Genomic DNA, 9,707 nt, shown 5'->3' with positions numbered 1-9,707 from the left:
TCCATCAGTCCGTATTCCACAAACTGTTATACTGACCTAATGTCACTACTTCCTTATGAGGAAATTTTCCCCTCTACCTCACTTGTCAGACAATTTCCTGGATTAAAAAGAAGCTGTTTCTGGGTACTGAGCTCCTAGAGATAGAATAAACCCCACAGTTTTAAATTTTCTAGGGTTACAAATCCAAAAAGGCAACTTGCTCTGACAACCCTCAGTTCCAGGAGCTTGCTGCTGCTGGGAAGGGTTAGCAGCAAGAATTTCAGGGGAAATGGATATGAGAGAGTGCATAGCCTACAGGTAGGTATGTGGGAAAAGGTGTGGAAATGTGGGTGGACTAGCAACTTGTCAGAGTTTGGTGGAGGAAAGGGAGCAATATTTCTATTACCATATGCAAGGGTTATTGAATAAAAGACTTCAGTATTGTGCAAGAAGTGAAATGAGAGGATCTAAGAATTGAATTTGCTGGATTCTCTGTTTCAAATTCAATCAGCAGTTATCCCTTTAAGTAGCCACAGAACCAAGAGAGAGTAGAGATGAGAAGATCATCCATCATCCAAATGAGGAAATGTAAGTTGTTTTTTTGTTATGTGCATGTGGTTTTGTTTTTTTTTTTTTTAAAGCTCTTATATTCCTACATAGAGATCTAAGGGTTAAACAGAGCTACAGCTGTTACTCTAAAGGTAACTAGCTAGCATGTTCTATATTATACGGAACATACAGCATCCTTAATGTTTACAGTGTATTATTGACTAAGCAGGTTTGTACTTTTTTTCTATTCTAATTGTCTGGCAAGCAATACATAAGACCAGAACAACAGATTCCCTAATGTTAATAAAATAATGCCCAGAGTATGGAAAACATTGTTTGTTAATAGGATATGTAACATTTGTATTCAAGTTCCATAGCTAATTATATTTTAGAAGACTTAAAAACATTGACATTTACATTCCTCAGTGAGAAATACCCAGTTTGAAATTTTACCACAAAAGCTAATGACCCTATTAACTCTAATTTGTTTACTCACCAGTCTGGAACAGTTTCTTCCACAGGTACCTCTTTGATGTTCAAAATTAAGCTTCCTAGAGGCTTGAGAAATTAAATGCTAAAGGAGGTCAATTATCCAACAGTTGCCTTAAAGATAAGGACTGCCCCTCCCACATTGTTTTAAAATGATTTTTTCTGATGAACACAAAAACACGATTGCTAAACACGTCAGGGTCTCCCACAGGTTTGCTAGGACATAATAGGCAGTTCTAAGTTTGGCCATTTAGGAGAGTGCCTAATTATATCAGGCAATATAAATACATGATTTGTTTTTAAACTGAGATTTAATCTTTAATCAAAGTGCAAATGTAATTAATTATTATTTCATAGTCTGTATTTTTGAGTTTGGAATTTGCATAATATCTCAGATATGACCCTCAGCAGCTCCTGGTTAGCATGAACCGCTTACTATGGCAAGTGTAATTTCTGTATTTATACAGAACCTACTTAGTCATAGGCTTACATTTATTCTTTGTTCTGCTTAGTATTGTCCATAAATACAGTATAGTATTGTCCATAAGTACAGTACATACACTGTTTGTCCAATCTTAAAGATGTAATAATGTTCTTATTTGCAAGAAAACATGACATAAAGAAGGACCTGTTTTCAGCTACAGTGTGAATAAAAAAAGTAAGTTTGTGATAGTTAGCTCAGCTTATTTTACAATTATGACTCTTAAACTCTGAAACAGTGCACCAAAAGGGATGGGGGCATTGTTTCAAACCCTGTAGACAGCAGCGGTTTTTGGCTTCCTAAGACACTCCCCTAAATGAACCACTGGCTCCCACTGAATTCCTAACTAACAACTGAACATGACCCCAGAGATTACCACTAATCAGTTCTTGCTAGATACAACAGGTGAAAGCTGGTGCCTCATACAAAGAGAAAACAACCATTCCCAGCACACGGCAGATGCTGAGGGATCCCAGCATGATTCTAGTCCATACATGTATCAGCTGCAATTGGGGAGGCAATAGTGAGTGCAACTGAGCCCTTGCTGAATGCCTCTCTGCCATACAGAGCAGGTTCCTTAACAGGGCATCAATGATATTGTAAAGTAGAAACCTCCAGTAAGTTTCTGTTGGCATTCAGAATAAGGCTGCTGATCTAAAATACAGAGATATGGTATAAATCCATTAAAATACAAAACAAAATGAGAAAACCCACAACAAAAAACCTCAAACAGATCCTTAGAAGACTTCAGAAGACAGCTATGCTTTCTCCAACAAAAATTCTCTGTATTTAAAGAGCCTCAATAGGTGCCAGATGGCTAGTCCCATTTTTTTAACTTTGTGAAAGAGCATCCAGAATGTTCATCCTTAATTTGGTTCAGAGCTTTCTGGTGGATGGGAGGACTCGGTTCTTCCATCATATTTTGATGAGAAGAATATTTATCATCTGACAATATCATGCGTTGGTGGATATGGAGAATCATATCACTTTCTGTTTTCAGAAGAGTTATGAATCCAAATCCAGCTACAACTAGTGGGTGAATGACGTCCTTCTGAAAATGTTAAGCAAATTCTGGGAAATCAGGCATGAAACTGAACTGCAGATAAGGAAACATAAGGTTAAGGGATTCTGAGAAGCCCTTCAGCTCTCATACAGCAGCTGGCAGTTGTGAGGAAGAAACTGGTTCTCTGTAGTATCACAGTGCCATGAGGAATTATGTGGGTTGTATCTGTTCCACCCTAAAGACTGCTGAAACTAGTGGGATAGGGGTGTGTTCTGTATTAGGTATTCTTTCTTACCAAAAAATCATTTGTGACAAAATACATAGTTGAAGAAAAAAGGGCTATATAAAGTTTTAATAATAAATGGGAGATCCCTAGGCAGTTTTTGGGGTTTGAGAGGCAATGATTGCTCCCAAGAAAAAGGAACTTTGGATTGACTTAAAAATTTGTTTTCAAATCCTACATACATTGGGACTTCAGTGAACTGTTGAATACCAAGATTTCAAGGCCTATGAAACCTGTTAGTCTTGTGAGAACAATGACAACTGGTTAAAGGTTTTCTTTCGCTGTATGAATGGTACAGTGAAGAAACTACTTCCTTACTTGGTCTTCTTAATAAATCCATTTAGTTAGAACAGAGTTTTATGGCTTTCTAATACAGAGTTATCTCACTTTTTATTGAGCTCCAAACTTACTTGTGTAATACCAATGTGAATGAAAAAAAAATATTTTGCCTAATTCCACACCAAGTAGAAGATCAAGTACAACAGCATGTTAGAATATTGACAATAGAACCAAAATATCAGGGTAATGTGAGGTGAACATCTACAGCATTTATTTGGAATTCAGTAAGAAGTAATTTTCATTCCAGATTGGGCACCTTCTGCTTCTTTAGAAAACCCTGAACTAGGAGCGTTTTGAAGTGTGACTATCAGAAGTACAAAATCTCTAGGAACTTCAATATGGTGTGTTTCCCACTGCTTAGATTTAGCTCAACAAGATCTTTAAATCTTGGTGGTTCTGGAGCCATTCTTTTATATGACTACCTGTGTGGCAATCTGAAAAAAATGCCAGAGCATAAAATGTAAATGGAACAACAGCCTGAAAGAATAATATCTAGAGAATTTGGCTTTGTTTTTCTCTACAGTTTCAATTTATTTATTTCTTTCAGTATGAAAGGAACAGCTTTGTAGCATTCTGTCTTGCACTGGAAGTCTTATAACTAAATATGTCCTATAACTAAATATGTCTTAAATTAGTTATATAATATATTAATATAGACTTATAAACTCTGGAGTAATATTGACGTCTGTACTATAACATTCAGAGAATGGGAAAGTAAACGAATAATTTGCTGGAGAAGTAAAGAAAAACTGCTGTATTCCTTTGCAGTTCTTTTAATCTTACAGTTATCAGACCAGGGACACTTCAAAATGCCATAGTTTCTACAATATTCACTTGGATTCAAGGAAATTGTGACAATCAAAAAAACTTCAGGTTGTTGCTAAGTCCGTAAGATCATAGCCATCCCTGCCCCCCACCCTTTTAAAAGCACCAACATATGTTTTACAACCTTGGTTATGTTTCATTGTTTTCTCTTCACTCCAGTAAATAAAATTACTCCATGTAGGTCATTCCATAAGATTTCCTAGCATGTATGGTCTTAGTAGTATATAGTAATTCCAAATGGAATTGAATCTGGCCAGGGATGTCAAAGACAACAAGAAGGGCTTCTATAAGTACATAGGTGACAAAGGGAAGCCTAAGGAAAATGCGGGCCCACTGCTCAAGGTTACACAGCTCATGAAAAAGGCTGAGGTACAGAATGCCTTCTTTGCCTCAGTCCTTGCAAGCAAGACTGTCCTTCAGGAATCCCAGGCCCCAGAGGGGGAAAATCTAGAGCAAGGAAGATGTACCCTTTGTGGAAGAGGATCCCATCAAGCAATACTTAAGTAAACTGGATGGGGGCCTGATGGGATGCACCCATGAGTGGTGAGGGAGCTGGCAGACGTCATTGCGAGACCACTCTCAATCATCTTTGATTGATCACGGAGATTAGGAGAAGTGCCTGAAGACTGGAGGAAAGTAAATGTCACTCCTATCTTCAAGAAGGGCAAGAAGGAGGACCCAGGGAACTACAGCTCAACCAGCCTCACCTCAATGCCTGAGGAGGTGATGGAGCGGCTAATCCTGGAAACCACTTCCAAGCACATGAACAACAATCCATGTTGGATTCACCAAGGCGAAGTCATGCTTGACCAACTTGATAACCTTCTGTGATGAAATGACTGGCCTGGTAGATGAGTAGAGAGCAGTGGATATTGTCTACCTAGACTTCAGTAAGGGTTTTGATGCTACTTCCCATAAGATCCTCATGGAAAAGCTGTTGAAGTGTGGGCTGGATAAGCAGACAGTGAGGTGGTACTGCTGAGGCCACACTTGAGTACTGTGTCCAGTTCTGGGCTCCTCAGTACAAGAGAGACATGGACATACTAGACAGAGTCCAATGAAGGGCCACAAAGATGAGCAAGGGACTGGAACACCTCTCATATGAGGAAGGGCTGAGAGAGTTGGGCCGAGAGAAGAAAAGGCTTGGGCAGTGATCTCATCAATGTATGTAAATATCTGAAGTGAGGGTACAAAGATGGAGCCAGGGTCTTTCTAGGGGTGCTCAGTGACAGGACAAGAGGCAATGGACATAAATTGAAACATAGGACACTCCATCTGAACATGAGAAACACTTTTTTACTGTAAGAGTGACTGACTACTGGAACAGGGTACCCAGAGAGGTTGTGGAGTCTCCATCCTTGGAGTTATTCAAAAGCCAGCTGGACATGGTTCTGCGCAACCTACTCTAGGTGATCATGCTTGACCAGAGGTTTGGACAAGAGGACCCCCAGAGGTGGGGGTCCAACCTCAACCATTCTGTGATTCTGTAAAATACAGGTGAAAGGACAAATACTTATTTAGATATTTCAGAACTAAAAATTAGCAGGTGTTCACGGTGAAGTGAGCATGTCTGTGTTTATCTCAATCTGGAAACTTCAAAATCATAACCACTGAATCATTTCAGAGTACCATGTATGTGTCTCAGCAGGCACCAGCCAGCCAATAACGTTCTCAGAAAAAAAAACCCAAAACAAATCTACAAGCCCAAACCTCATGTGTTCTGCATGCCTCATCACAGGAATTCACAACTCTTTTCAAATCTCTATAAAGTTTTTCTTTCTACACTCCTCTGGAAGTGTAGAGAGGGGTGACTCACAACAAAGACAGTAGTTCTTAACGCTGACAAGATTGGCAGCGATTTAGCTCCTCAAGGTACTTCACAAGGCTGGGGTGGCTCTTACGTTGAAGGACTGAGCTGCTATAGCTTTCCATAGGGGATGTATAGAAACTATACTCATGTTACTAATGCTGAAGTGCATTACAGGATTCTCATGCATTCATATGCCTGCACAATAGCCCTTCATAGGGATTTTTCTGCCTACCCCCAAGCTCTCAGAAATAGTCATGTAGCAATTTGGACTTAGCACAAATATGAAGCGTGTAGGAGAAAGTTACAAGGTTCTTTAAAGGTAATGGCCAGCTTTGCTGTTTTCCAGCATATAACAGCTAAATACTACCGCCCCTGCTTTGTACAATATTTTCTTTCATAAACTTCCATCGCTCTATACATGTATTTGTGCACACACAAAGCCTCGCATAAAATCTTCTGTTGAGGTTCTCAACAGCTCAGAAGCAATAGAGGCACCTCTGTCACAAACAGAGAAAGAACAGTTTTTATTTTAAATTGTCCCAGCTCTCAAATTTTGGTCAGACTCATTTTCTGGGTGATGGCATACATGAATATTTCCCGTTTTTGTTCATCACTTGCTACGCTTCGAAACAGGAGCTGACAACGAAAGCACCTCCTCAACAAAAATTATTGCACCACTGCTCTTCACTTGAACAAGAAGAAAAAGATGCTGAGATCAAAAGAATAAAATAAAAGGTTAAAAGGAAATCAAACTTGAAAGAAGGAAAGAGAACAGTTAATTGGAGGGTCTCATTCAGATGTGTTCTTGCAGTGCTCGTTCCTAATTTACTATCTGCTCCTCATCTCTGCACAGCAGTCTAACAAGAATTCCACTGCCTCCTCGTTTCCCCCCTGGCTGTGCCCCCTAGCTCAGACCTGTGCTCCAGTGTTGCAGCATTCCCCCTGGCTTTTTTCTCCTATATTGAGCTTTGGGACCTTTATACATTCACCATCATCCCTGTAATTCTAGGGCACCAGACTTGGATGATCGGCACTGATGGCCTAAGGATTAGAATATTGTATAAGGCAGGTTTTTGACTTCAGCTCTGTGAACACAGTACTAACACTAGGGAGATACTTACAAAGGCATAAACATAGGACACAAATCTACACAAAGAAAATGTGAAATGGAGCGTGTGGGAAGAGAGTGGAAAGAACAAATCAAGGCATTTCAGAGTAAGAAAAGTGCCAGCTACCTTAAAGGTCTCTAAACAAATGACAAAATATATATAGTAAGATTTCAGCTTGTGAGTAACTTTCTAATGTATAAAATTTTAGAATAGCAGGAGATAAAGCTATGTTTACAAGGAGAACTGTAATGCAGAGATTTGTTTCACACAGACTAAATTAAAATCTGTATTACCACTTTGCTGAATTACTTAGAATCAGCATCATTTGCTTTCACCAATTTCAGGCTTTATAGAAGCTGTACCTACAAAAAGACTTCCCAGAATGTTTGCTCTGAAAGACAGCATTACTATTTTTTTTCAGATGCCTCCTTTCCTTAAATAAACAAATCAACAGGGGATGCATTCCCATTTATCCCATATCCTTCCATTTCTGCATGTTTCCAGTTGACTGCTAAGCTCCTCAATTCCAGAGACTGGTACACAATTAACGCAATACATTCTAAACAACACAGAATATACTGACAGAAAGAATAAAAGATTAGATTGGTGATGCTGATTTAACTTTGTCTTCAATTACTTCTTCCCTGTTTTTACTGCTATCATGTCCAGAAAGGTGTGGAGGTAATCTCCTTGACTGCCCTTGATGTCAAAGGTGCTTTATGACTCACAAAGAAGAATATGCTGGCTGCAAGTGATGTGAATAAGTAGTGGTTTGACCTTCCTGATATCAGGTGGACTACACGAAGACAGAGTAAGCTGCATGCAACATGGTAAAAATAGATTATAAATGTTATAAAATCTGGGATAGTGCATTATTTGTCATAATTCAGTTTTCTCCCTGGGGGCCATTAGCAGTCTAACACTATCCTAGAATGTCACCTTTCCTAACTGGGCAGACACTACAGCATTGCAAAAAAGAAGTGTGTAGCAGGTGAAGTGTTATGCACAAAGGACTTTAAAAGCATAAATAGTGAATTAATTAAATGGCAAAGTAAATAAATGTGATTTCTGATTCTTTCGCAGCCTTTACCCCACAGTCAACTTTAAAACACCTCGCAAAAGGCAAAATGCCCACTTCAGTCATGTCCGCTGCTGATCATTAATTGCTTCAGAAAAAGACAATATTTTATCCGTCCTCTTTGGAGTTCGAGTATGAATGGTGAAGCAAAAGAGAGTGAAACTGAGTGAAACATGAAAAGCTTGATTTGTTAGGACCCCTGCTGTCTGAAAAGAGATCAAAGCTCAGGAGGAGGCTGTAAAACAGCCGAATGCACTGCACAGAAACATGGCCTGTGGCAGCTGCTCTGGGCACGCTCTCACAACACAGGTGTACCTCCAAGTCTGCTCTGCCAGCTGAATCATGGGAGCAGGTTACCTCTTCTCCTTCTTCATTATTTCAACTGCAGTCACTGAGGAGACGTGGGCTCCATCCATCACAATGCACAAATTCACAGTGCGCAGATTCAGCACAGGCCTAATTAAAGCTTTTCCTTTCATTTGTGGAGATAATTAGACTTTCATCTCACCAGGAAGCTTCAGAAAGATCTATTTCTTTCTTCAATAAAAGCTACATCAAACAAAAGCAGATTTTAATCGCCTTTTCTTTGGGGCATGAGTCAATAATGAAGGATGTCATGGGTAACAAAAACTGTGTGCAGGGGGAAAAAAGGAGGGAAAAAAGCCCAAGCTATGTTCTTTAATTAACATCATGTTTGCAAACACCATTAATTTCTCTCATTAAAATGATTTTTATCTACAACTGATTGTTGATAAAACAATCGATTTGAACATCTCATCTGTTTCACCGCTATGCAGGAACCCATCTGCTGTGCTGTAAAGCAGGAATCATGCAGACTGTTAAGCAACATGTGAGAACAATAAAAAATGCATATGTGTGTGTCAGGGATTTGTGAGGCTCACTGCAGGGCAAGGGCCACCTTTTCTCAGAACATGTATAAAAAATGACTTGGTAGCAGGCCAAAGGACAAAATATCACAAAGATCAGAAGTGCATAAATGACAAATGAATTAATATGTGCAGGAAGAAAGGGTTCCATCTGTGTTGGGAAGCACTGGTAAATAGGCTCAGAAAAATAAAGAGATTTCAGACATATTTAACACCACATCATGAGCTGCTGTGATGTAATATTAGATGACAAACACGCCGAGCTTACTGCCTTTGCCTTTTTCATTAGCAGTAGTAGCATCAGAGCACAAGCTTCCTTTCCTACTACCTTTCTCACTGGTGCAAGGGGAGAGTATTTTTGGCTCCAGGCCCACTGCACATTATTTATTTATTTAACCATTTGACACAGTGCTTCTGTATGGATTGCCCAGCATGCAGGCTCACAAAGAGGGTGTAGCTGATGTCTGTGGGAATTGAAGTCTGGAAGTCTAGGGGGTGAATAAAGCACTCTTCCACACTACAGCTTAAAGCAATCCCAAAGAACTGTTAGGCTTATACCTATTTAGTGAAGAAAGAGAGAGAGGGAGGCAGCTTAAGTACCTTTTTAATGATGATACTTGCTTTGCAGCATGCAGGGAACTGTTTTTAATGTTGGAATCAACACTGGCAGTACGGATGCACTGTGGCAGTGTGCAGCCGTGTCAGTCTGCTTAATGCCTTCCTGGACAGAATGAAATATTGTGATTCATCAGAATCTGACCTAAACTTCCTCTAATGGCACAATATCATCAAACCAAAAGACTAAAGGATTAAATTTGCATTACTGAGCACTCCACTGCTGTTGTCACCTGCCTGGGAAACTGAGGAAATGAAAA

The 9,707-nt window shown here is 39.5% G+C and overlaps 1 long non-coding RNA gene across 1 annotated transcript; it reads left to right on the top strand.

The window, feature by feature from the left end:
* Nucleotides 1–249: 249 nt before the first annotated feature.
* Nucleotides 250–8,490, top strand: LOC128152544 (uncharacterized). The gene is made up of 3 exons (XR_008238690.1): nt 250–567; nt 7,537–7,678; nt 7,951–8,490. It is a non-coding gene; the product is annotated as an uncharacterized LOC128152544 (long non-coding RNA).
* Nucleotides 8,491–9,707: the final 1,217 nt, after the last annotated feature.

Source organism: Harpia harpyja, chromosome 2, assembly GCF_026419915.1.
Source record: "Harpia harpyja isolate bHarHar1 chromosome 2, bHarHar1 primary haplotype, whole genome shotgun sequence".
NCBI lineage: Eukaryota > Metazoa > Chordata > Aves > Accipitriformes > Accipitridae > Harpia > Harpia harpyja.
Note: the sequence above shows the minus strand (reverse complement) of the source record. Positions and strands in the feature narration are given on the sequence as shown.